This window comes from Dermacentor silvarum, chromosome 5 (genome assembly GCF_013339745.2).
Source record: "Dermacentor silvarum isolate Dsil-2018 chromosome 5, BIME_Dsil_1.4, whole genome shotgun sequence".
In the NCBI taxonomy this organism is placed as follows: domain Eukaryota; kingdom Metazoa; phylum Arthropoda; class Arachnida; order Ixodida; family Ixodidae; genus Dermacentor; species Dermacentor silvarum.
Genome location: NC_051158.1, coordinates 57824628 through 57852137, shown reverse-complemented (window position 1 = coordinate 57852137; position 27510 = coordinate 57824628). Strand labels below are relative to the sequence as shown.

The 27510-nt window shown below is 46.0% G+C and overlaps 1 long non-coding RNA gene across 1 annotated transcript; it reads right to left on the bottom strand.

Moving 5' to 3' along the window:
- Positions 1-61: 61 nt before the first annotated feature.
- On the bottom strand, positions 62-27201 carry LOC125945361 (uncharacterized). Its single transcript, XR_007466848.1, has 3 exons — positions 27136-27201; positions 19344-19424; positions 62-239 (listed from the first exon to the last, which is right to left on the bottom strand). It is a non-coding gene; the product is annotated as an uncharacterized LOC125945361 (long non-coding RNA).
- Between the last annotated feature and the right edge of the window lie 309 nt (positions 27202-27510).

Below are 27510 nucleotides of genomic sequence, written 5' to 3'. Positions count from 1 at the left end.
ACTGTCATCTGCCCTCTAAATGCCCCGAATTGGAATGCAGACCTCTGCTTGCTTACCACATTTGTCCTTAGTTACGCATTGTCCGTCCATCGTTCTAAAGAGAGAAGTCTTGCACACACACCTTCCATTACTTCCCAGCTTACAAATCCACTTTTCTTGGTTCTGGACACCAGGGCAATATTTTTGTGAAAGGGAACTACCAGTTTTGCAAATACGCGGTTCTTCATTGTCTGAACATGCTGGAATAAGAGAAAACAGGGTAATCGTTTTAAAAAATTCAAAGTACTTCAAAGCTGCAATACAACAGCAAAAACCTTTTTGGAGAAACGATAAATATTTGTAGCATCGTTTTTGATTGCCTTCGGTGCAATTGGAGCTTTGAAAGACACAAATCCTCTAAAGCAGGCCAATATCCTACGTGGTAGGGTGGTTATTCAAACATATAGTGCGCTAAGAGATATCAGTTAACATTTCTTGGACAAGCACAACTTCGTGGTAATTGAAGCGAACTTGCGTGATAATCTTCCAACTCAAGACACGTAATCTTTTCTTGAAACATGTTCAAGAGTGCTTTATTGCTGAACGCAAATGTCACGAGTTTTGCTGTGCGCATTACCAAACGTGCAACACCGTCAAGTAAAACAGATGTTTTCTTTCCACGCCAGACAATTTGAATTCTTTTCAGAGTAAATTTTACTTTCCATTGGAAGCAACATATAATGACGCCCACGGGTTTTTCACGTTTTATACGATGTAACCAACAGGCCTCATCCAATTTTATTTTAGCAGGTGTTTCCCTTATATGTCTGGCCTTCTAGCCCGTATATTGTGTGGCCAATGATTCCTCGTTATTCTACCTTAATATAGATAGTACTAGCTATAGTCATTGTAGGTCACAGACATTTTTATCCATTTGCGAGCCTCGTTAACATACCTCCTTGGGGACTTGACAATGGACAGAGCAGAAACACACAGCCTCAAGAAGCCCAGGTATTTTGTTTCGTTACTATGGACATCAGTGGTGTGATCACGACTTCTTCTATATGACATGAGCAAAAATTTCAGCCCCTTTCTTAAAGAAAGACGGTTGACCGCGAAGCTTTCTCCCACGAAAAGTGAATCCAAGTCAAAGTCCAAAGCCAACGACCACGCAACGAAACCCAGAAATGCTGAGCGACCCGATGCGATGAATATGTGATTTCATTGCTTGTTTACGATTCATTTTTAACATTGAAGTTGAAAGAAGGCACATTTCGTCAAGTAGCATAACCTTTATTTTAGATCGTGCAGCCATCGATTACAAACACACACTTTCACAGACGACTCTACATTTACACAATATTGCCTTGTGATCGTTGTAGTTGACAGTCAGAGGCTCTGCCGTTGCCGAAACACGGGATCGGCCTCACGGGCACGATCGAGCTCGCGCTTACGTTCGCGTAAAGCAGCCTCTTCTGCCGTGCGCTGCACCCCCGGCCTACGCACGGTGACAGCCGGGAATGCATTGCGAGATGTGGGTAATTACAATGCAGATATATACAGTTCCTCTGGGGAAGCATGGCGTTAAAGTTCCCATTGTTCTTTTCGGTACAACCATAGAGAAAGAAATTCAACAAGAGGGGACTCTCGGCGAAAACTGGCGACAGGAAACACGTCACGCTAGTATTAATGCCGAACATTAACTGCCGCGAGCACCGAAAAAAAAAAGTGAAATTAAGCTAACAGATATTGTTTTATTTTTTTATTCTTTGCCGCGAAAAGTAAATAGTTTTGCGTATAACTAAACGTATACTTCGCGATTATTTTCCTTGCGTTACCTAGCGACAGGCCAATGACGGGCCAGATACATGCGTAATGCGCCAGACACCCCTTACACAAAAAGATGCAGTATTGCTGCAGAAATTTTACAGACTTTGAGTAACCCGGGAAGCAGAATACGTGCAGACAGGTGACAGACTTTTTGTCACTTCCTGTCACCTCCCAGCGGGCAATTGGTACACGCTTTCTGCAGAAAGTCTGCTCAGCCTGTGTAGACGCAGGATGCAGGATGTCGGCAGAAAGTCTGTCCAGATTGTGATCACAGGATGCAGAAAATGAACAGACATTTGCCATAATCTGTGTAGCCCACGTATCGGGAACTGGCATGCCTGTACGCATGCAATGAAATAACAGATGCAATAGTATTCCTTGCACTCTTTATTCGTCTGTGATTCCTTCATGGCTGCCTGGTTCGAACCAAAAATATATCTTCCAAGGAATAAAGTAGTGATTAAGGTAAGCAAAGCTTAATAAAGGCGCTAGTTAAGCTTCATCGTTTGTTGCGCTATGACACACAGCTAGTGGAAGCCAAAACACAAGTGAAGCGCAAACTGTCAGCCGAGTTTAATGAATAAGGATTTATACTCATAGCCGCTAGTTTCATCTGGATGTTACATGCACTAAAAATGGCAGAGAAGAGACAATAAGAATGAATCAGAACCGACCCACTCCAGTTATATACAGGTGATATTATGTTTGAAATTGAGTTTGGTGATGAGAGAGACACAGATGGCTCACTCATGCAGGCTGCAGCAGCAGCCGCAACAATGCAAAATGCTTCTCGTATCTCTCTCATCACTTTCCGCGCTTGCTTCGGAGCAGGATTTTTGTATTTTCAAAAGACACTGCGTAACCGCATCTCGTGGAGTGCGCAGCTAAGTTCACTGGCGCATTTACTAGGCTGAAGGCACATCTTCGCTCCCCTTGAGACGCTTATTCAAGCATCAGCACATTTATCCTACGTAAGCATGGTTGCATGTGAGCGGTATCTTATAAAAAACTGTCTCTTCGCACATGAAAAATTAGGGACATGTTGCGTGCGAAGCGGGAGTCATTTACAAAGTACCGCTCACATGCAACTGCGCTTACGTTATGCATCGGTGCTGGAATCAGAAGCTCTGGGATCACAGATATGCTCTCAGCCTAGTAAACGCACAGGCAATTTGGCTGTGCACTGCACGAGATGCGGTCGCGCACCACATTTTCACAGCGCGGAAATCCTCCTCAGAAGCAAGCGCAAAGTGACGAGAGAGATATGGGAATCATTTTGCACAGTTGTGGCTGGTGCTGAAGCCTGCGTGACCGAGCCGTCTGTGGCTCCACCTCATCGTCGTTTAATTTTCAACGTAATATCGGCTCGATATGATTCAATTGGTCGCGTTGTCAGTTCTGACTCATTCTGATTATCTTATCTCCGCCTTCTTTCTTCTTTTTCACCAAACTCAGTTGACACTTCGCGCTTCACTTGTCAGGTGTTTTTGTTTACACCACCTTTGTGTGTCACAGTGCCTGCCCCAGCACAATAAACGATGAAGTAGTGAGTCAGTATATTTACTCGCCACTTGATTCCTTGGAAGAGGAGTCGCTCTTGGACCCCATTTTCTGCAGCATGGAGCCTATGTCCTCTTCAATTTGAGGAGAGCGCACTTGAACTTGCTGCATGTATATTCTGTAAAAGAAGGAAAATAAATTTTAGAGACATAATTTAGGAATATATCTTGGGAAGTACAACCCTGAAACAATATCAGGACAATGTCTTGCCATATATTGGCAAAATACAACGGTTACGCAGCTTGAACAATCTCCTGAATTTTGGTAAGTAAACAGAGACGACCCGGAATCGAGATGAATTGGAATCCAAAGTGCCGTATTACAGAATGTTGAATTCCAGGCTTCGAACACTTTTTAAACCACCTTTTGTGGATTTTGTTCTGAGGTCCCTTTCTCTCTAGTATCATGGCAATCAATACACACCGCACCAACAAAAAAACGTATTACACAATTTTGACTACTTAGGGAAATATAATTAAGAACACAGAATCTGTGCATGCACTAATGTCAGAAGTCTACAAAAAATTGTAACAATAAAGGTAACCAAAGTCCTCCTGCTTTTGTCGGGCAACTCAAGAGAGTTGTTAGGTATGAATTATACCAACAAAACCTACAGCTCGTGTAAGTGGCAGTGACCGTTTTGTACACACCTTGTCGCAACATGCAGATCAGACGCTTTGCCATGTCAGGTTGCAGAATTTCGTATGAAGTGTAGAGATGCCGCTGGCTCACCAAAATCGTGACTTTCCTAAGCAATAAAAATTTTTCAGTTTAATGTAATCTCTCTTTAAACTGCAAACTTGCGATTTAACACGATCATGCTTTATTGCGAAAAGTCTCATACAACCAGCTCCAGGAAGCTGCATCTGGCTGTACAAATCCGATTATTACATCACAGGCGGTTATTAAACATGTAAATGGCACTGCAGCAAACATCAATCTAATATCAAAAGCTTAACTCAAACGCAGATCTGTAGTAAGTGAAATGTGAATTGCACTATGAAGAAAATTTTGAGCACATGAAAAGCGTTCCAAAACCTAATTTTTTTAATCGGCACAACAAAGCACTATCCCTAAAGACGATGCGCTGAAGAAAAAACAGTCCCCCTCCTTTTCAGACAAGAAAAAAGAAAAAAAAACATATTTCGTTTAAAAAGAAACATTCCTGTTGAAATCTGAGCGTCTTAGTAAAATCAGAAACCTTTATAGATACACGAGAACACACCGGACATCCAACAAAAGAAATGCAGGCTGTCTGACGACATTCTATAAATATAACAATTTGGATATAAGCTAAAATTTGGCAATGTGTCAGACGCAGCAATCGGGTGCCATCTCACGCAGTCATTAGCCGTGAAGACGACACATCGACGTACTTCTAGAAATACGTATACGATATCTCTCGCTGAGAAATTACGGACACAAACGGTAACTTTTCCTGCTTGAATTTTTGCGCCCATTCAGATCAAACAATCCCCGGCGCTAAAACACTTCATAGAAGAAAGCAAATAAACGATGAAACTTCAGTGAACATCAACACGTTTCAGGGCAATTTACATGAAACTGTATACTATATCTGCACTGCCACAAAACAAAGAACATTCGGAAAGCACATCTATCATTTTTGTCGCTTTACTAGTCATCTTGCGATCTGTATAACAATGTACACTTCATGCACTATGAGAATTTGTCCAAGCGCAGGACTTACCTTTCAGGCGTACTCGGCAAGCGCTCCATCGTGTCACAGGTTCCGCGGCAAGAACCGTCGGTGCACGGCCCATCCAGCGTAAACACTGCAGAATTGTAGATGAACTACAGCACGTGATAGCCCGACTTTCAACAAATTCTTCCGTGCACTGTGATCCTATACGAGCGCAAGGAGAGTACCTGAGGCTTTTTACGAGACGGGAACACCGAAAGTCCGAGCGGGCCTAACTACGATAATAATCGGTGTACCACACGAAAGATACTGCACGCTACATTTCGCGGTCCCAGGGGTTTTGGATCATTATTACACAGAAAAAGCACCACACTTTCTGGCGGCACAGCGTGTACACGAATAAACTACACATCGGCCGGCGTTGATGCAGTGCGCACGAACATGTAGCGACATGCCGACAGCTGAAGACGGGAAAATAGCAGCACCTGTAACTTTACCGGCACTCCCGTGCTCGCAGTGCCGCCATCTGTTGGCCGGCGCCAAAACCGACCACGTTTTGGGTGATCGCATGACGTTGTGTGGCACACTGTATATACGTATGCTTACATTCAGGTTGTGGATCGACCCATAGTACAACTGCTGTATTTAATGTAGGTTATGAGACCCTTACCTCATTTCAATTAATATTAATTAATTGGCTTAAGTTCCTGGCATTTTCAGACTGCTTGTAGCAATCAGTGGCAAAGTTTTCGTAATGTAAAAATGGCAAAAGCATTTTTAATGAGAAAACCTGTCATGGTTCACAATATATATACTCGTATATGTATACACACACACTGGGCGTGCACGCACATTAAACCGACAAGTCCGCTGGCTGTCTGCACGGAGTCTGCAGAAAATCTGCAGACTAGGTATACAGGAAGGTCGAGTCCACAGGGAGGTGACTGGGGTGACTGGTTGGTGACTCGCGGGTGATTGAAAGGTCAAACCTATTTTTGTAAGGGGTACTCCATCGAAGCAAGCGAGGCCGGCTGCGCATGTGAGCACTTGCCGGTTCAGCGACCCATCTGTCTCCTTTTTTTATGTGGCCTGGTTTCTTGGGCTCCCCGGCGTATTCTTGCGCTCCTTCTACACTTGGACAAGGCCCCACTGCACTATTGGACTATGGCAAGGTGAGAAATTTCGTTTCACAGTCTACGACGCAATTAGGCTTACGGCACGGGGCCAAGACTTATGACGCAGTTATCGAAAACAGGTCGGCCGTCCAGGTGCAGTAAGTTTGAGTTACCGAATTGTGCTCGGACAAGTTTCCGGCGCTTCCTAGGGGATTATTGTAACTTCTTTCGGTACTCTTGACCGCACAGGGCGCTGTGACGCAGTTAGCGCGAACCAACTCTGCCGTGGTGCGATCGCGTAGTGCATCTTACTAGAAGTTTGTGCTGCTTTCTCAGACATTACTGAAAAGTAATTATGTTACTTTTGGGGTACTTTTGAAGCACGCTGGCCGCACAGAGTGTTGTGACGCATTTAGCGATAAGCAGCTCGGCCGTGGTGACAAAGTTGTGGCGAATTCTATTGGGATAACCGGAGCACTCAAAAGCACGCTCAAAGTGCTCGTTCCAGAAGCGATATATTTCAGCGGTCGAACAGGAGTGGGAGCGCCGTCATCCAGTTGTTGAACAAGAGCAGTTTCGCTGCGACGAGAGCAGCCGGGAGCAGTCCGGACTGATCTCGTCTGAAAAGCGGAGTACGGAATAAGTCATGTGACTTAAAGCGTCATATCCCCCTTATTTCTTTTTATTTCGCTTCAGCCGGTGCGCGCGGCGGCATTGGCGGCAGCCAAGGGTAGTTGGTGTTTTGGCCCCGGTGATTTTGACGTCGGAGATACAAGCGAGCTTCGCTGTGATTTAGCGACAGATCCTGGCATTTTTGGTCATCCTTGCTTGTCGTCGGATGCGCGGGGGAAAGCGGCAGCAAATCGTCTTCGCCTTGCTGAAGTGCTTGAAACGCTCGACGGTGACAGCAGCGACAGCTGCCGGAGATCAACTTCAAATTCAAGTTTTAGTTTCAGATGCTCTTCGCAGGCGGAAACGTTGTGGGATGCGTCGGCGCTGCCCAAAAGTATGTATACGTGGCCACAAACGGTGACAGTGTTACGCCTAACAGATCAGAAGACGATCACGCGTGTCATGCCGCTCTCCGCAGAGAATGCTTGGACGTCGATTGCTTTAGTCACATGGTATATTTCTCCCCACATGTCCCTTTCCCACCTGCTGTCCGGATGCACGTCGCATTTCAGTGGCGGGTCACTCTCAGCAGGGTCGCTTTCAGCAGTGTCCCTGCTCTCACTGCGCTGCCACCCGACTCCGCATTGCGCGGCGCACTGCTCCTGTTCTCCCAATGGAATTCCCCATTAGTTGGGCGTGTAATGAATCTTAGACATGTTTGTGATGTTTATGTGGCCCCGCAACAACCTATACCTTCTTTCGGTGCCCACGCTTGACGAATACGCGATGAGCGATTGCCAAGAGTGATAACATGGGAGTGTGTTGCTGGCGCCGGCAGAACGCGCAAAAGGTAACGCCGAGGAACATAACAGAAACTTGTAATTCGAAAATTCTGTCTTCTCAAGAACTGAAAACAGGCTTTGTACCCACGCATTCGTCTTGAGTGCGAGCAGAAGGCATTCTACGAGAGTCTAGCATGGTCCGGCTAGGAGCCTCTGTTGCATCCATATCTGTATACGTAGCGTACCATCGAGTCACCTGAGACCAAGTTTTGGAAAGGCGAAGTTGCCCATGTATTTGTGCTATTAAAGTGCAGGAAATATTTCCCGGGAATGGGGGAATGCTTGGAAATTAGATGTTTTCATATTGTATGGTATTGTTTGGAATGAGTCGGGTTTTTTCTACGCCATTTATGTAAAAGCGAAGTGCTTTTGTTTGTAGTGCCACCCATTCACCGCTTTCGCACGTTTCGCCTCTACACGCAGATTTCTATGTCTAAATACCAAAATGGCAAATGCTTGTAATTTACTTTTTTTTTCAGCTGATGCCGTCCGGTGGAGCTTCGTACGGGAACAACTGCTTACCTGGGGCCACAACGTTGGATGAATGCACAAAAAGCCAGGAACGAGCATTTATATCGAGCAAAATAAACATTTCCTCATTTCACATGGTGTCTTGCGTATAATTTGTGAAAATGCATGTGGCACCGATTCGGTGGGGCTTGACAAGATCGCTCGCAATAATTTTACCAAATGCCCAATCGACTCCGCACAACGACCATGCGCGGTTGAGCAATAAAAAAAAAGCAAAAAGAAAGATGGGCGCAGCCGGCGTACCGCGCGCCAGCTAGCGTTGAAAATGCGCGCGCCCAAAACCGAAACCGGAAGGGTGGTTCAGGCATTAATGCCGACCGATTGGCACGCTGCAGTCAATTCGGCCGCTGCGCGCTATGGGAGTGTCCGCTCTTGTTGAATTCCTTTCTCTATAGTACAACTGCGTATGTATACTGTAGCGTGCTACGATACGCCTGTCGTGCGCCGTTGTTCTATAGTGTACGCAGATGCGCAGCCGTTGTTCTATTGCGTGCGCAGTTGCACAGATAGTTCCATTGTGTAGGTTGGCTTTCCTGCAGTGCGTTTTCGGCGCTCACGGACGAATGAGGGGGACATAAAAAGCTTCGTTTTAAAAAGATTTACGTCCAGTGGTGGCGAAACGAGTGCCGTCCCTTGCCGCTGATGACAAGACTCAACGGTCCCAGCACGTCCGCACATGCTACATCTTTTCATCCGTGACATTCACGTGATATTCTTACGTTACACACATGTGCCATCAGAATGTTAGCTGTTTCTGAGACAAACGCTTTGTCTTTTACTTCTTCAAACTTTTAATCTGGGCTTTGTTGCGCAGAAGTCGGTATGGAAAAGAAATTTTTTTGCTTTTACGGATTAACATCGTCAAAAAGCTGTAGGTATAATTGCAGCACTCCTCTTCCGTTGGATTTCTTTTCCATATATAAAACGGTTCCATTGTCGGGAATTGCATTAACGCTAATCGCACCATAACAGCCCTCCTGGCGCACGTCGGATTAGTTGTGCACTGCGATTTTTCAAAATAGAAGCGACTAGAAAAACACATTGAATTTGACCATTCAATATATTCAAATATAAATTTCAATTCGCAGTGGAATTCACACTGTGAGTTTTTTGTTTTTAAAACGAAGCTTGTATTGCCTCAGAAGTGTCGGCGGTGGTGGTGGTCATGTGACGTCAAAAAGTGGGCCGATCCTGGTGAGAGTGCAAGAAGGGTCCAAGCTCAATATCACATACCCCTCTTACGTGGGCCCATCCTGGTGATAGTGCAGAAAAGGTCCAAACTCAATGACACATACCCTGTAAGCTCGGGGCCATGTTGCGCGCCCTTGAACTAACATTGTCACAGTTCAAAGTGACAAAATCACTTTTTTTAAATTTTTGTGCGCAAACAAACAGGGACGAAGAAAAGGAGACACAAGGACGAGCGCTCGTCCTTGTGTCTCCTTTTCTTCGTCCCTGTTTGTTCTCGCACAAAAATTTAAAAAAATGAATCTGTTCCAACTAGGCCGACTCGCAGTTATGCTTTAGACAAATACACCACCTCTTACCCTGTCGAGAAAATGGGCGTAAGTGAAGCTTGTCTTCTGATTCTAGCATGCCAACTTTAGCGTGAGGGCTTCCAATGCCCAGGCGAAACGTCAGCAAAGATCCGCGGACCCCGAAGTGCGGGAGCGCGATGTTGTTGCCAAACGTCAGCGAAGAGCCGCCGACCCTGAGTTTAAGGCAAACGAAGTGGAACGCCTGCGCCAGCGTCGTCTTGCCGAAACCTTCGCTTACCCTCATTTTCTCGACAAGGGAAGGGCTGGTGATTTTCTAGTTATGTTATCCTAATTCCATCAAATTTGTCATTATGGACGACTCCTTTTGTGAATAGTTTTAGCTGCGAAGCAATGTTTTTACAATAACGAGTGACTTCTGTCTGCCAAACGACCCTCTAGTTTATCGTTGTCCATTCTATGCCTCCTTTCGTTGCGTAAAGGCAAACATTCGTCGCCACTTGCCAGGTAGGTTTCTATCTGGATGCGCATGGGGTGCTCGCAAACACACAAAAAACGAAGTAAAAGTACATTTCGCGCACTGTGAAAGATTGTAAATTGTGTCGTTTTCGGCAGAACGCCGATGCTCCGTCCATTAGGCCACAGAAGCAGGCATAGCGGGCATTTCTAAAGTATCCCAATGAGTGTGAGCAAGGAATCGGTGGTAGGTAGCCTTTCAGATACAGGTTTAACTCAAATAAATTTATAAAACTAGTTTGAAAGGCGTTATAGACCACACCTTGTCACACGTATGAAATAAAAAAATGTATATTATGGTTTATGAAAGTTTTAGGCACCATTGTTTGTACTTATAAAGGAAATTTTCTAAGGCAACCCATCTAGTGCATAACAAAATCAGGAACCTGGTGTTACGTGTGAGGATGCCTTGAGGGCTCATTCGGAAACAGTAGTACGCCCGTTTTACAAGCCGAACAAGGTAAACGTACAAATTTAGCAAGTGTACAAAGTGTACTACACAGACCTTTGTGCGGAGGTTACATAGCTGCACCCAACACTGCTTATTAGGCCAATAATAACTTTTTGCGCTGGCACAAGGACACTACGCCTCCAACACTGATAAAAAAGCGTTCTCGTGAAATTAACGGCAAATAACGTGCGGGGGCTTTATCAGGGACTTCTTTAATACAGAGAATACCTCTGGGCAAAAGCATCTTGCCAACATACCATGTTGTGTAAGTGAAAGCATTATTATTTCTTAAAATGGTTCTGTAAAGAAATTTCAGTGAAGGAATTTTTTTTATTATCCTATTCTTATTAACAACTAGGCTCCTAGGAACCTGAACAACTACTTTGACTAGGTAGAGCAGTTACGTGCTCACGGACGCACCAGCAGATAAACGTGTCCTTTTTTCCCAAAATGCGTAAATACAGACCTAACATGAGGTGGTGGTTTGTTGTCACCACTTTTTATTGGGGACGGCAGTGTCCTTTGGTGCCACTTGGAATATACTACGCATTGATTTTGCGCCGTCCGGGATGAAGCAGCGTGTCCTCTCAAACAAAATGTCACTTTGCTACAAAACTTGTGGTAACAAGATAAATAGCCACCTTACATCTAGCACCACTTTTATTCAGCAACATATTACATCACACTATTTTACGCGGAAGCGTAGATGCCCGGTCTGTGAAATCAGTGAGAATATGTTTGTTCACGCGAGGAAAGCGTGTGCCGGAGGACGAAGGCAATTTAAGATGGAGAAGAGAATTGCCGTGTTCGCACCCTTTACGTTTGTGCTTCGACGCCGCGGTGCTCGCTGTGGATGTTTGCGGCGTCTTTCCTATGCATATGTAGCAATATGCGCTTTCCCGGTGGCACATCGGATTTCCTCCGCCGAGATCAATGCTGTTTCAATACCAATCACAACTATGCGCATGCAGGTCCGTCGCTTGTGCATGAGGCACCCACATTGGGAGCTCTACCTTTGAGTGAGACGCTGATGATGCGCCTGAAGCACACCGGGTCACAGAAACAAACGTTTGAGTCGCTGCACAGGTACTGTCTCGCGTCCACCACGCCTTAAGTCAGCGGACGGCGTGAGCTGCTCGACGAGGTAATCGAAAAATAACCTCTGTTGCAGGACGCGGTAGGAACCGCAGTACTTCATAGTCATCACGGAAGACGGATGCCAACGACAAGCAGCAACAAACCAGCTTATGGCGGATGGCCATCTTTACGCACCAATGGCCATAATAATATTTGCTGCAGAGTGATTTACAATACGGCAATACCAAATAAAACCTTATTACACTGCTGCACGTACTAGAACTCAAATAAAGATGGCGCTACATAACTCCAGCGCGCGGCCGCAGTGTCACAATTTGCTGTGAAGAATAAACAAGAAATAACCTCCCAAAGATATTACCTTCATAAAGAATGCGTGGCATATGAGTGAGCTGGCTGCGTTTAGATTCAGAAATAAATATGCTAATGGGAACTTTCTCAACAATTCACGGGCGTGTCTTAAGAGGAAAAAAATATTCGGTAGTCTTGGGGTTCAGAAACATGAAGTATGTAAACATGCACCAACGCCTAAAGTTTATGTCTGAGTTTACAATAAAATATGTTTTACACTTTTGGGGAAAAAATGGATTCAGTGAAACTAGTACTTGTTCTAACGAGATGAATAAACTGAGAGTGAACCCGCAAAAAGCGTAGGAGAAGTTGATTTCAACGTTTTTCGCTTAAATAATAAGGTAACTGCAAGCAAACGTTGACGGAAATATAACATACCCCAAGTGGGAGATGAGCCCACATCATCCGCACTACGCGCGTGTAGCTATACAAAAAAAAAATGTGGTTGATTCCTCTTATATAGGAATCGGTATAGAACACGAAAGTGAAACGTGTCTTCACAGAAGTAGTGTAATGTTTATTGCACATTGATATATAATGTCTATTGGTGTTTTGTGGCTAAAGCGCCCTTAGGCGTTGATGCACCCACGCTGACGCCTGGTGGCACGTCTCCTCCATCACGACTACCAACGTCGATGACCATGAGCAACCGTCGTGCATATGGAAGCTGCACTACGCTGCACACGCTAGCACAACGCGAAAGACGAAGCACGTAACTGACACACTAATACAACGCGCAAGACAAAGCACGTAACTGAATCGTCACCGAGTCAAATCAGCGCGTACAGCGCGTCGTAATTGCAGCCTCCGCGATCAACTTCAGAAACATTTTCAGAGCTAATTGCGGAGGCCACGCTCCGCTGTGCTGAGTACGGTGAACGCCACCTAGGTGGCGTTGGTAGTGCTTCTTGATGCCAGCGTCCCTTCGAATGCTGGCATCGAGGCGTCGTAGTGCTGAGACCACCGAAGCGTTCACTGTCGGTGCGCGTTAGTGTCATAATGCAGTACTTCTCTTTTATGCTCGTAGGCGGCGGCACCGCCCCGAGCAAGAGCGCGGGTACACGGAGGAGTGTTAGATATATAAGGCGCGTCTGTGTAGCTCTCTGCAAATGCGTTTGTGGCGCAATGGGTTAAACGCTCGGCGATCTATCGTCGCGGACCGAGAGGTCGTGGGTTCGATTTCCCAATTTTGCATGTTTGTGGAACTTTTTCTTCTGGTTTCTTTCTTTGTATTATGTTCGTGTATGTTCGTGTGACGTATTTCCGTGACGGAAATTGACGTATTTCTGTGACGGAAATACGGCTGTGGTGGTCCGTGACGGAAATACGTCAGTGAAGTCTTGGTGGACCCCGGCATAAAACACCTTCGTGTTAAAATACCCATTCCATGGAGTCCCTATAGTCGAAACACAAGTTCATAAATTTGCACAGACTTTTAAAAATTAGGGTTTCGAGCGAAGAGTTAAGAAATTGCAGCAGTAACAACATTCAAGGCTTCTGCAGCTCCGATGCGAAAATACTACCCCGGAGAATAACAGAAGTCACAGGTATGTCTGACGCGACGTTGACCATGTTGTGTCCAAATTGCGTCGTTAGACCTCCGCTGGGACCACCGCGCGAGCGGCTATAAACATGTTCAATGCTGAGCAGAGGCGCGAAAACAGCGTGAGCTGATGTGGTGCCACCGAACGGTGAACGTTGACGCCATCACAATTCGAAAAAGCACGAAGAACGCCGTCGCACTCAGAAGCTGAGTTAGACTGCAAGTCATTTCTAAGCACTACCATCTTTATTAGGGCGAAGCTTTCTTCGCCTCTTCTCCTGACTTTCTGGGTGCTGCTGCTGTTACTGTGTGCTTGCTCGCGCGCACCGATGGGTTTCATGCAACACCACCAGAAGGCGCTTGCCTCCGCGCATCCCGGCCGGAGCCGCCGCTTCAGTTTTTCACAGTTTGAGCCTATGGCACGTGCTGTGCTTGCCTTCCTATGCGACAGGAATTCAGGTGCTGGGCTGTGGTGGTCGTGTGCAGAGGTGTGATAGTGTAAACATTACAATCTTCGATAGCCTTAAGAGAGCGCTTGAAGCGGGCGTCTCAACAGCGTACTGGCCACGTATGCAGTAGGAGCACGTAAACACGCGCCAGCAGAATAGCTCAAAAGTCTGCACTCATCGTCGAGGACACCCAGGCCCGAAAGAAAGTCACGCGGAACAGTAGCGTCTTCGCTACGGAGTGAAACGTGGTGCAGACCGCGAATGTATGCTGACTCGAACACGCGAGGGAAGGCAACGACCCGTAGTGGCCGTAAAAGACGACGAGCGTAGTAAGCACTACGACCAGAAGTGACAAGCGGAACAACGCATTGCGGCCATGAGAGACGGACAGCGTAGTAATCACTACGATCAGAAGCGACAATTGAATCAGCAAAGCATGGCAGCTGTCGGAGATGACGGGAGTGGTGAGCACTACTACGGGAAGTGAGAAGCGGAACAGCGTGGTAGCCACTTAAGACGAGGAGCGCGGTGAGTGCCACGAGCATAAGCGACAAGGGGAACAATAATTGTCGTCAATCAAAGCAAAGATAATAGAAATCTTCGCTTATATCGATTCTAACAGTGCGTGGGGACCCCATATCTTTTCAAGTGACGCATGTATTGCTTCACAAGTGTCAGTGGTGGTGGTGGTGGTCGTGAGGGTGTCACGCTAAAGAGTGGGCCGATCTTGCTGATAGTGCAGAAAGCGCCCAAGCTCAATGGCACCTACCGCTGTCATGTGGGCCAATCCTTGTGGTCGTGCAGAAAGGGTCGAATCTCAATGGCACATGCTCCTTTAGGATCGGGAACCTGCAACGCACCCTTGAACTGCCCTTGTCACACGTGGTACCCAAAGAGACAAAACCACCAGCGCTTTCACTGTTAAGAAAATAGGAGGTAAGCGAAGTTTGTCGTCTGATTCTAGCGTGAGCGCTTCCGAAGCCGAGGCCAAACGTCAGCGAAGAGCCGCCGAACCTGAGTTTAGGGCAAACGAAGCGGAAGGCCTGCGACAGCGTTGTCTTACCACAAGCTTCGACTACTCCCATTTTCTCGACAGGGGAGAGGTGGTGATTTTTTTCAAATTTTTAGGTGTCCGGTCCGCCTGCCATGTTGTCTACGAAATCACTCAGCCATAAAACAAATCATACCTAAGTGGCCTCCTTGGAACATATACAGGGGGATAATTTCTAAGTTTTATGGAATTTTAAAATCAGTAATGTGTTCTAGATAACCTAATTGAAGTTCTTAAAATGGATTATTCAGAGAGGCGGACATTACTTGCAGGACAAATCGAAAAACATATTTAACAAAATAATAAATATCAACTAATTGTCTTTTGGTTTAATTACTTTACTGCACACATTGCAATTGACGAACTGTAGACTGTGAGTTTGCAAGGCATATCTACTTGAAATGATTTTCCAGAATGACGGTAGTTTGGAGACATCAAAATTGACGTAAAAGTGCATTGTTGTTCTATTTATTTTTTAAACAAAATGTTCATCTGTGCATTGAAGCACAAATTCAACTGGAACGCTTATGTATTTCAGTTGCCCACTTTCGAAATAATATCTAGAAACTGGTGTCATCCTTGGAATTCATTTCAAGTGGATACGTATTGCAAGCTAACCGTTGACAATTAATAAATTGCAATATGTGGCGTAAAGTAATTAATTAAGAAAGTAATTAATAAGTTTTTGTTATTTGCTTGAATATGTGTTTCGATTTCTTGTGCTAGTAATGCCGACCTGTTCGAGTACTCCAGCTCAAGGACAAGAATTTGCTATCTGCCACAGACGATTTTTGAGCATTCCATATACCTGGAAAAATGATCACCCTGTATACGTCCTCAAGAACATATTTCCTTTAATAAAGAAAGCCTTAGAAACCATTGTCTGAATACTTTAATAACTACTAGCTAGGTAAATAACGACGAAGTACCCCCAACTCACGAATTTTAATGATTATTTCGTGGCATACGACCACAAGACAAACTGTCGGTGGAGCCCGGCATGAAAAACATGTAGCATGCTAAAGTTTGCACGTTGGCCTTGAATACCTACGAGTGCCACAAAGATAATTTTCATCCCCAAACTAAGAACCGCTGTGGCTAATCAGTATGTGAAGTTACACACGTGTGAATTTTATGCGGGTTGCTTGAAAAATTGTTAAGCAGGGACGCTATAACGTAAAGTGATTCCAAACTGCTTTGATTCCAATTTCTGCAATCAGCCTCCGCGATTGGTCAAAACATTTTCGCGCCACTCCAAACTTCGCCTGTATGTCACGCGACGTCACGAAAACCGCGATAGCTCCCCATCTGATATAACTTGTACAAACTGATTATGCATGATTAAACCGCGCAAATAAAAAATAATCATTCCTGATTCGACGCCTTTTCACCATTAGCCCTCTGCTATTGGTCCAATGTTTCCTGGCCACGCCCACTTCGTCTGTCTGTCACGCGACCTCACAAAACCCTGAAAACTCACCACGTCAAAGTGACGTGTATGCGAAAAAAATGCATTATTTGGCCAACCAAAACAAACTTTTTTTGAATAGCCACAGACAGCCCCGTTCCGAAAGGAATAGAAGATGGCTGCCCGCCGATCGCTCAGGCCCTCGCTACTCGCACCTGCCGGTGAGCATGTATTTATTTGCGCATGATAAACCTTTTTGCGTGGCAGTAAAACGTTATCGAGCCTTTTCGGCATGCATACCATCTCTCTCTGCCAGCTCTCCCTTCTCGAGGATCTATTTTAGCGGCATTCTTAACCTTCCATTGTACGCTGCCGCTATTTTCGACCAGCCACCGCAAGCTAAGTAAGACGAAGTGGACCAATCGGAGAAGCCGGCACCACCCTCTTCATGCCGTTATCCATTTTCATTGTGCTGGCTCGGCCCCATCGAAACCCTCTCCACTAGAGCGTGCTCCTCGCCTCTCGTCAGCCAATTATATAAGAAAAACCGCTGAGTGTAGAGAAGGTTATTGGTTTTGAAAACGAACAAAAGTGACCTCCTATAGACGAGGAGAATGTTGATTGGGTTGTTCAGACAACGCTGCGAGTCACCGCCCGATGCTTTCGTCGGTGGTTACCTAAATTTGACGTCAGGCGTTAGGAATCGAAACAGTTTGGAATCATTTTACATTATAGCGCTCCATATGTGTGAAACCGTCATACTGTCGTTATCAGCAGTGTTTCTTAGTGTCCCGGAAGAATTCTAGGTTGCATCACGTTTGTTTAGAGAAAATGCTAGCGGCCGGAACAAGCAAAATAAAGTACCAATGAAGTGCCGAAATAGCCCCTTCAGACCACAAAAACTAATCTTTGGGTAAATAAACCATCTGCGTACCTCAAGTACCTCCATTTTACTTCTAAGGGAAATGTATCGCTATTGAAGATCGTTTTGGACAATACACTACATAGTTTGACGGGAGATATTTGGTGGGACGTGTCTGCATGGCAATTGCGAAATAATTTTTTTCTATTAAAGCTTGCAAGCAATATTTAGCTCGTGCAGATAATTCACACTAGTGACACAATATTTTTATGAAGAATCGTATCGTTACAGAGTGCACTATAATTAGATACTTAACCACTCTGTAATTATAGTGACATCATAAAATGCAGAAAAAGTCATTATACTACCTTGAATTGCTCTTAATGGTGTCTGTAGCACTTTGACATAAAGTTATGTAAATTTCTTACATTTATGGATTGTCGATCATGATTCGTAACTGAAGACGTGACTGTGATTGAGAGGCAGTGCCTCGTTGTATGGCAGTTTGCGCTTCTTTAAGGCAAATATTGAACATTACACGCATTTCGGCCAAAGTTATACATAAACTACCCGTTTGATTAACGTACAATCGACTGAAAACGCTGGCCAGCGAAAAGCCGTTGTGTACATTTCTATGCGTGCGCCGTCCGACTATCAAGCATAACACGGCGACAGTTCTGCCAAACACGTCGATCTCACCTCGAGTAGGGGTCACCAGAAAGGAAACAGCGGTTGATATCAAAAAGACATGTAGCGCCCACTGACACCTGAACGCGGGGCGCTGTGGTCGGCGCTCTCAGCCGGTGCCTTGGCGCCGGCTGTCAAAGACGAGGGAAATAAAGATGCGCAGTGCTGTTCTGAAAGCCTAGACACTGGTCCTCGCAGCCGCCGCTCGGATCGCCGCCTTAGCCCTTCTGTAAAAGTAGGGACGATGGCACGGCTCATGGGCCACCGTCACGTCCGCCTATAGACAACTTGCCTTCTGAAAAACCTTTGCTCCGGCGTAAAGCTTCCTTTCTTGGCAATCTATACTGATTTATTATATGTATTTAAAATTATACCGGGTGTTTTCTTCCAAACATAAGAACTATTTGACGTAATAGTTCAGCGTAAATCCGCTAGGTGGAGATAAGTAATTAAAGGAAAACTGAGACATATACCCAAATGTAGCTACATTTGGGTAGATGTCTCAGTTTCCCTTTAAGAACTATTTATAAACACCGGTGTCACAACAATTCCAGTCGTTGAGCTAGACTTCTCCGATAACGGAAATTGCTTGCAGGAAAAATCAATTGGCTTCATTGGCGAATTAATAAAGATGAGCTTATACACTGTTTAATTATTTACTTTAGAGCACATATGGAAATTTCCCGAGTTCTAGCCGGTGAATTCGCAAGCCAGATCAACTTTCATAAAATTTTCATGATGACACCACTACTCAGATATTCATTCCCAAGGTATCCTACAAAATACATTTGCGTTTCAGCTCTTTTCATGCTTCAAATATAAAACGACGATTTCAAAAAAGGAAGCAGTAAGGAGAACAATGGTGCATTTTTGCCGCAAGTATAACGGTACATATCTCAAAACACGTGCCATCGTCAGAAATTCTTTCCAATCGACATGCATTCCACAAAGCTGCCTGCATTTCTAAAATTGCACTAATTATAATAAGGAAAAGAATTAAAAAACGTTTAGTGAACTTTTGTAATTCTTCGATTTGGCATCTCTATTTCACGTGCAAACAATGTCCGCCACTTCGAGCAGTTCAACTCAAGAAGTACAATAAGGATATCGGCCACGAGCAATTTAAAAAACTTCTGTATGGTCTAGAAAACACCCCTTATATTTTAGACTGTAAACATGCTTTCGTAAACAAGTCTCTGTAACATTTGTTTATTTTGGCTACCTGTAGCCAAGCTAAAGAGTTCATGCTCGCAAAAATTTCAAACTTGGTATCATGGCTGTTATATAAGAAAACACGCTACTTACATTTCGTGATAGGTGAAACGATGCACGTGAAAAATACAATCATTAGCAGTGGTATCATGATTATTTATCTTCGATGGACCTCTGTATTCAAAGGAGACGAGACAAAGACATTTAATGTATTCACTCAAGTGGTTGTTGGCAATACAAAACTTAGTTCTTGTACGTGTGCAATACCAGGACAGCTTAAGCAACAACTCTTTGAAAGGAGTCAGTGAAAAGGTAACGCATAACAAACATCCAATGTCTAACAATCTATTAACAGTAAACTGAGCTAGTTGATTACTCTGAGCACACTCAAAAGGGGAAAAATGTAATACACATCTATAAATGAGAACAGAAGGCCATATTGCATGGTGAGGCATATTCTTTCAAATTTAGCAAGTTGCGTATTCTAAGCGTTCATGTGGCGTATTATTTTTGAGAAACTACGCCACATGAACGCTTAGAATACGCAACTTGCTAAATTTGGAAGAATATGCCTCACCATGCATTATGGCCTTCTGTTCTCATTTATAGATGTATATATATACAGATTAAAAAATGGCCTGATGACCCTTGGCGCATGGGCGCATGCCTCAGCAGACGGAATAGAACAGCCTCTTAAGCATTTCCCTCTCATAAGCTTGCAATTTGCGGCGCTTGGCGCGTTGTATTGCACTATTCATTTTATGAACACTCCAAGCGGTATTTCGAGGGCGCCGATATTACACATACGGATACTTATTCATACTGAAGAATACTGCGAGCCCACGTCTTCGGATTGCATCTCTCTGTGTCTATGGCTATATATATATATATATATATATATATTGCCACGAGACAGTGAAGGCGCTGCTACTGTCGGTCGGACGAAGAAGACGGCGACGAAGTGGCCAGAGGCGCGCGACAGCCTTGCATCGGTCGCCGCTGCTTGTCCAAACCTTGGATATAGCAATACTCCCTAAATAAACGTTATCCCCGTAACATCTTTTGGTGGAGGTGCTGGGTACACGTGTCAACATGCCGGCTCCGTCAACCAAGCACGGAAGTTCGAAGCGGTCGCCGTCTTGGTTGCTCCGCGATGACCAGTGAAGTACCGACGGTGCAGCAGCCACCGGCTCCTGTGATTCTTTTGCACCCACAAGGCCCGGGAACCTTTTCTGGCACAGATGGCTTGGATGTCGAAGACTGGATCGACATGTACGAACGCGTCAGAAACTGCAACAGGTGGGACCCCACGGTTATTTTAGCCAAGGCGATATTCTATCTGAAAGGAACGGCACGCGTGTGGTACCGGACGCATGAAGAAGATCTTACAAGTTGGGACGCTTGCAAGGATGCGTGAGTTGTTCGGCAGATCATTTGGTCGACAGCAGGCCGCTACAAAGGAGTTGGGATCTCGTATCCAGACGACCACTGAATTGTACATTTCGTACATACGGGACGTACTGGGCCTTTGTCGAAATGTTGACGCACAAATGGCCGAAGATGACAAGATATCGCATATTTTGAAAGGAACGCGTCAAATCTACTGGTGTGTAAGGACTGTACGACGGTCGACGCCATAGTTAAGGAATGCCAGCGCTTTGAACAAGCGAAGAGTCGCCGAATTACCCGCCAGTTGCTTCGGCTACCTAACACCGCCGCCACATCATCATTCGAAGACCCACCGACGCCTGTACCGGCTACAGCGTCAGAAGATGTAACGCGTATTGTCCGCCGCGAACTTGAAGCTCTAGCTCCTACGGCCGTTCTTCCAGACTTTCAGTCAGCCAACCTGCCCACCGTGTCACTCATACAAGCAGTCGTCCGCCAGGAGTTCGCGAACATGGGATTATCATCGGCCGTCTGTTCCATCCGTACATCCGAACGTACCCCCGCAAATGCCACCCAGAACCAGGTCTACCCTTCGCGCTACAGAAACTCGGCTGACTGGAGGACGGCAGACGACCGACCCGTATGTTTCAACTGCTCTCGCGTTGGAAACATTGCCCGACACTGCCGCAGTAGCTGGTCGTCGCGTTCAAACTGGAGCACTGGATCTTGGCGTCGTCCTGGAAGCAACATTCGACGGTTTTCCCCTCGCTCTGATCCACATGCTTCCGTTGCTTCCGATGCCGCCGTTCCACACTCCAGGTTTAGCCGCTCACCGTCCCCACAAGGCCGTCGAATTTTGTCTTGATTATCGAAACCTCAACAAGATCACGAAAAAGGACGTCTATCCCTTGCCCCGTATCAACGACGCACTCGACTGTCTTCACGGCGCCCAAAATTTCTCGTCTATTGACCTTCGCTCAGGTTATTGGCAGATTGCTGTTGACCCACTGGACAGCGAAAAACCGCATTCGTAATTCCCGATGGCCTCTATCACTTTAAAGTGATGCCTTTCGGCCTTTGCAATGCGCTGGCCACATTCGAGCGCATGATGGATTCGCTTCTTCGTGGCTTGAAATGGTCAACCTGCTTGTGCTACCTTGACGATGTCATTGTTTTTTCGCCAACATATGACAGCCATCTTAAGCGCCTCTCCGCCATTCTCGAGGTATTCCGCAATGCCGGTCTCCAACTCAACGCCTCAAAATGCCATTTCGGACGCCGTGAAATAACCGTACTTGGCCATCGCGTCAACGCGACAGGTGTCCAGCCCGATCCTGAAAAATTTCGCGCCCTAAAGCATTTTCTTGTACCTTGTTCGGCCAAAGACGTACGCAGTTTTATAGGATTGTGCTCCTATTTCCGATGTTTTATTCGTAATTTCGCCGACATTGCACGTCCCCTTACTGCGCTCCTCAAGAAAGGCGTTGCTTTTACTTGGGGCTCACCCCAAGCTGCTGCCTTTTCGGCGCTTATAGACGCCCTCACGACTTCCCCTATTTTAGCGCATTTTGATCCGACTGCACCGACGGAACTTCGCACAGATGCCAGCGGCCATGGAATCGGTACCGTCCTCGCTCAGCGTCAGCGCGGCCACGACTGTTATCGCGTACACTAGCCGTCTCCTGTCCGCGCCGGAGAAGAATTACTCCATCACGGAACGAGAGTGTCCTGCTCTTGTCTGGGCTGTCGCAAATTTCATCCCTACCTGTTTGGACACGCCCTTACCGTCGTAACTGATCATCATACCCTCTGTTGGCTTTCTTCGCTCAAAGACCCTACAGGCCGCCTTGGTCGTTGGGCTCTGCGCCTCCAAGAATACTCGTTTTCAGTGGTGCACAAGTCCGGTCAGCTTCATCAAGATGCCGACTGTCTCTCACGGCATCCCGTGGATTCCCCTGACGTCACCGAGCAAGACACCGACGCCTGCGTATTGTCTCTCTCGGACCTCGTTAATGTACGGGACGAACAACGCTGCGACTCGGCCTTACGGTCTATCATCGACCGTCTGAACTCCGCCACACCCGACCCTCCACTCCACTTGTTCCTTCTTCAGGACGGCAGCTTATACCGCCATAATATGCATCCTCAGGCCCTGAACGCCTCCTTGTCGTGTCTGCCCATCTGCAGTCAGATGTCCTTCGCCAGCTTCACGATGAGCCCACTGCTGGTCACCATGGTGTCACCCGCACTTATGATCGCGTCAGGCGCCGTTTCTTCTGGCCTGGTCTCTATCGCTCCGTCCAACGATATGTCGCTAGCTGCGACAAATGCCAGCGCCGGAAGAGGCCAGCTATGTTACCTGCCGGTCTGCTTCATCCTATAGACATTCCCGCCGAACCGTTTTTTCGTGTTGGGATCGACCTTCTTGGCCCCTTTCCAACCTCGACATCAGGCAACAAGTGGGTCGCCGTCGCGACCGACTACGCGACGCGATACGCCATTACCCGTGCCCTCCCAACCAGCTGCGCAACGGATATCGCCGACTTTCTCCTTCATGACATCATCCTGCATCATGGTGCTCCTCGACAGCTTCTGACCGATCAAGGCCGATACTTTTTTCTCGCGTCATCGATGACATCCTTCGTTCCTGTTCTACCCACCACAAGCTCACAACTGCTTATCACCCGCAAACGAATGGACTCACAGAGTGCCTGAACCGAACTCTGACCGATATGCTTTCAATGTACGTCTCCGCCGATCACCGCGATTGGGACGCTACTTTGCCGTACGTTACTTTCGCCTACAACTCGTCCCGACATAACACTACTGGCTACTCCCCGTTTTATCTCCTGTGTGGACGCGAACCTTCTCTGCCTCTCGATACTCTACTTCCTGTCAGCTCAACCACCGCGTACGCTCGCGACGCCATAGCGCGCGCCGACACAGCTCGCCAGATAGCTCGTGAACGGCTCACAGTGTCTCAGGCTTCCCAAAAAGCCCTGTATGATAGTCGCCACAGAGACGTTTCTGACTCCCCAGGCGCCCTCGTGCTACTGTGGTCTCCGTCCCGCCGCAGCGGTTTCTTCGAAAAGCTATTGTCCCGCTACGATGGTCCTTACAGGGTGCTACGTCAAGTCACCGACGTTACGTATGAGATCGAGCCAGTCACCACGCCAGCGCCGTCTACGCCCCCCACCTCTGCTATCGTGCACGTTGAGAGACTTAAGCCGTACGTAACTGGACCCTGTGGTCCGTCGTAGCAAACACCGGGTCGGCGCTCTCGCCACGGGGGGGGGGGGGGGGGGGTAGTGCCACGAGACAGTGAATGGGCTGCTACTGTCGGTCGGACGAAGACAACGGCGACGAAGTGGCCAGAGACGCGTGACAGCCTTGCATCGGTCGCCGCTGCTTGTCCAAACCTTGGATATAGCAATACTCCTTAAATAAACGTTATCCCCGTAACAATATGTATAAGCAATGCGCAGACGTGGGTTCGTGTACCACCTGCGACCAGCTGTTTTTTTATCCACTTTCATTTTCATTTATTTATCATTTATTTAGTTTAATTGCGAACTGCAGATAATTTTCGCCATGTTGTCCATGTGGTCTTTTTTTTTCTAGCTTCTTACGGCATTTCTAATAAAAATTGGGCCCCTTGGTTTCCTTTCTTCTTGTTCACTATAAAGCGAGGGTCTCGAATCCGGCTGGTCTGATACCTCCAGGTGCCCTGTGTGGGTTTATTGACCATTTGCCCTCATCCAGAAAGTTTACGTAGACCTGACGCCTGCAGTAGAAAGAATGTTCTACGTCCACCACCAAGGCCCTAAGTGGTGGCGCTGGCTAACACTCCCAGGGTTACTTCTAATAGATAAATATAAATCCCCCTGAACGTGGATGGGAAAACGTCCCCGCTGTAGCTCATTTGGTAAGATAATCTAATGCGTAATGTGAATACGTGGGTTCGTGTCCCACCTGCGGCAAGTTGTTTTGAGCTCCCTTTAGCTCTCGTTGTCGGCGACCTTCAAGTGACTAAGAGCCAAAAGTGAGAACCGTTATCCAGGCACTCGAGCAGGAACATCAGGGTTACGCAGCGAGAACAAAACGAGATCATCCGGGCAACTAGTTAAAAGTTAAGAGAATACGGTCTATGGCCCCCAACCCTTTGAACAGTACCGCATTACATACGCTAGACACTACCCGAATAAGTTGCAAAGAATTTATGAGCCATTGCACTCTCTGAAGGTGGCGGATGACCAGCGAAGCTGTTTAGCGTACGACACAGAGGTGACACAGAATTTTGAACAAGGTACGAACATATTTATTGTCCTGATCGGTGGTAATCGTGACGATAAGTATGCACACACATAGGCGCATCACATCTGTTATTAAATCTGTCCGTCACGTAAGATGGACACACCCCCTTAAGCAATGGGCCAAACCTCCATAAACGTGGCCTCCCCCTTACGACGACAGCAGAGAAATAAAATTATACGATGGAATGACGATCGGCAACGGAGCCAGCTGGGGAAGAAGACGTCGACGAACGCGTGAACAGTGATACGAGGGCGTTCGCGCGGTTGCGCCGAGGGGTGCCAACCCTTTCTTCTTGGTTACCTTCTCAGGCGCACACTGCGTCACGCACTACATCATACTTTCACAGAGACACATTGTTTTAGACACAAGTGGCCGTTAAACCGAGCTTCGACGTGACCGGCGATATGCGTTTGCTGTTGTTGCTGGCTATTTCACGCTCACTTTTTAGGGAAAGCTTTAGCGGAGTGTTTTTCCACGTGGACGCCATAAAATCCCGGATCCTAGCCAGCTTCGCTGTAAAACACAGCCGGATCCCGGATCATTTACGGCTTCGCTGTAAAAATATTGCTTACCAGTTCTTCCAAATGTTTGTTCACAATATCACTCAAGCTGTACCTTTTAGTACCTTGAAGTTTTATTTGTTATTTCCAATAGCGACTGGTAGGGCACCGTACACTTGATTGCCATCTTTAGGCGTCGAGGCAGGGTTGCCTGCGCTATTTTCAACGCCAGCGGTCCGTGAGTTCCGCCGCGCGGGTGTTTAGCCGCCTCGAAAGATGGTGCCACGGTGCGTAGTGCTTCCTTCAAGAGCTTTTCTTTTAGCTGGGCAGTGCGCTCTGCCTCCCTGGAGTCTTTCACTGCTTGTCGTGTCACCTTCAGCCGGTTTTCTTATAGCTGGGCAGCGTCCATATGGACCAGTGCACAGTATGGCGTGCTGTGATGTGGTGGGGTGTGCCGTTGCGGACATACGCTACACCCATTTTAAGATTGTAGCTAGTAGCATCTTCAACGAACCTGCTTTGCCGGTAGCCATTTCATGCTTACATCTACTCTCAATTACGGGAGAGCCAGCAACTTTTTATCCACTTTCATTGCTATTTAGTTATCATTTCCTGAAATAACTGAAGCACGACGGATAATTGCATATATATATATATATATATATATATATATATAAAGCAAACAATGCCGTATACAGGCTTTATATGGTCATGTTCCCATGAGTAACAAAAATGAAGCCCATCGGTTTCCCTGCACCTCCCGTTTTTACATATACATATACATATATATGCATATATTTGGAACATCACGGCGACCAGTCAATCCAGTAGCACTTCTAAGCCCATATTTTTAGGCTGCACATTCTCCGGGTTCGGCGCATGACAAGAGGCTAGAAACGTGCCCGATACGCAATAGTGGTGCTAACTTGCTAAGTAAGACTGTCTTTTAAAATATTTTCATAATGTTTTCTTAGTCTCAAGAAAGATCCAATGGTTTTCATTTAATTTCCAGTCGCTACTCCGAATTCTTTTTTTTTTTTTTGGCAAGCTCTTTGCTGTCCAGCTCACCTTTTGCTCAGCAGGATAGAAACTAAGCATTTTAGAAGGCAATGATTCTTCGTGATATTTACATAGCTTGTACATAGTTTACGTCTCTACGAACGCTGTTTTTACTGTGGCAAACTATGTGAATTATAATATGGTATGAAAGCGTGTGATATTTTACTCGGCTATTGAGCTAAATTGCTGATTCTAACCGGTAAAAAAATTCCTAGTGCCGTTAAAGCTTGGAAGTTGTTTATACTTTTTCAAGCGTTTTATCAGATTTATCTGAGAGGAAATAGATTTACTGCACAAAATACAACACAAGGACGCACTAAGGGACATGTACAAGCACTACTTTGAACAATGACAAGTGTTTCATACGGCTAAGTTTTCTCAGAACTTTAATTTGGCATAAACCTCGACCACGCTATATGCTTGGAACACCAGACAAGTTCATTTACCTTTAAAACACGCGAATTCATTAAGAAATATTCTTATATTCAATAAATATGCACTGATGTATCAGCCCAGCCAAATTATAGAACGTTCCTAACTTGTTTCACTTTCCCCAGATAAACCGACCTGTGAGGCCTACTAGTAGAAAGGACGGAAGCAGAAAATAAATGGCTGATACTTACGAATAACTGTCCTACTTAGCTGTAGTACTAACTGTAGAACAAATAATATAAGAAGCCCGGAGAGTGTCTATATGGTTAATATTTCGCAAACGTGTCGTTATGTCGTTCTAGCCCACTGCTGCATTGGGCGTCAAGATAGTTGCTGTAAAGTTCAGATGCAAATTTATAGTCAGTGCTACCTAGAATATTCCAACTGTACCGGGGGGGGGGGGGTGTTATTGCATTGCCCGCTGGTAAAGTGATGGTATGTAAAACAGATTACTTTGACGCATATGGCTGTGCTTGATTTCTCACAAGATCTATAGGAAGCAGTTTTTATTATGTGTTAAAATATTTCAACAGAGCCCATGTCACGATAAACGTCGACGTTACAGC